At 37.0% G+C, this 1482-nt stretch overlaps 1 protein-coding gene across 5 annotated transcripts in view; it reads right to left on the bottom strand.

Annotated features, from left to right (window-relative positions):
* HERC4 (HECT and RLD domain containing E3 ubiquitin protein ligase 4) overlaps nucleotides 1–1482 on the bottom strand; it is a 153150-nt gene that overhangs the window by 74514 nt on the left and 77154 nt on the right. The gene's annotated exons all lie outside the window — the stretch shown is intronic.

Genomic DNA, 1482 nt, shown 5'->3' on the forward strand with positions numbered 1-1482 from the left:
CGTCTCTACTAAAAAAAAAAAAAAAAAAAAAAAAAGAATGAAAGCTATAAAAGATAGCCATAAGGAAATAAAAATTAAGAATATTTATTCTTGGTGAGGCACAGTGGCTCACGTCTGTAGTCCCAGCACTTTGGGAGGCTGAGGCGGGAGGATCATTTGAGGTCAGGAGTTCGAGGCCAGCCTGGCCAATATAAGCGAAACCCCATCTCTACTGAAAATACAAAAATTAGCCAAGCATGGTGGTGTGTGCCTGTAATCCCAGCTACTTGGGAGACTGAGACAGGAGAATCATTTGAACCTAGGAGGTGGAGGTTGCAGTCAGCTGACATTGCCCCACTGCACTCCAGCCTGGGTCACAGAGTAAGACTCTATCTCAAAAAAAAAAAAAAAAAAGAGTATTTATTTTTGAACTGGGCTACAGTGGCATGTGCCTGTAGTCCCAGCTACTTGGGAAGGTGAGGCAGGGGGATGGCTTGAGCCCAGTTCAAAGCTGCAGTATGCTATGACTGCAACTGTGAATAGTCACTGCACTCCAGCAAGGGCAACATAGCAAGACCCATCTCTTAAAAAAAAAAATTATTCTTAAAAAGAAACAACAAACAAAAATTAAAACTTCTGGAGTAAATACTTCATAACGCAAAACTACTTTTTTTTCAATACAGGTGTAGAAGGTAATACATACAGCTCATACAGCTCTTTGTTGGCAGCTATTTGTCAGTAAAAACCAAATTAGGCCCCAAAGTGTATACATTAATACGCACATTTATTAGGAATAAGGAAAGGGCAACAAAGTTTCTTTTGAAAAAGATATTCCAGGCCTCCTCCTCCTTCTTTTCTTCTGCTCCCCAAACTGGAAAGAGTATCTATTACCAAAAATATTGCTGGGCTAGTACACAGTCTATCTCTGTTAACCTACTCCCATCCCTTAGTTGACTAATTCTTCACCTTGTATTATTTGTGAGCATGGCTGCTATAGAATTATCCATTCTTTTCAAGGAAATGACCACATGTTAATTTCCTTGATTATTCCCTACAACCAAGCACAATGTTTTATTTGTAAAAGAAATCAGTAAATACCTGTCCAAACAAATATACAATTTTTATCTGGGTTATACCAAAAATGAGCTTCAGAGTTTAGAACGATAATTTCTATCTATAATTACTATCAAATTTTCCAGAAGTTACAAGAATGCCCTAAGGCCTTTTAACAACTTTTAAGAATAAAAGGGTAAATCTCTATTAAATAAGCCAATTACTCAACCCAAAATCTTTTTTCTACATAATTCTCACAAATCTACATGGAATTGCTCATTTCCTCAAAAGATTTAGTAGGATGTTATTTATTTACTCTTAAAATGCGACTGTGCCCTCTATAAACAATTCCCTACAGGATGGTTGACTAATCTACAGTACATGAATGGGTTTCTGGAGGCTGAGTTAGGCACCAAAAGTTAACTTTCCTTAATTTCCTTTTTTAATTTT

The sequence above is a fragment of the Colobus angolensis genome, unplaced genomic scaffold, assembly GCF_000951035.1.
Source record: "Colobus angolensis palliatus isolate OR3802 unplaced genomic scaffold, Cang.pa_1.0 Scaffold12, whole genome shotgun sequence".
Classification (NCBI taxonomy): Eukaryota; Metazoa; Chordata; class Mammalia; order Primates; family Cercopithecidae; genus Colobus; species Colobus angolensis.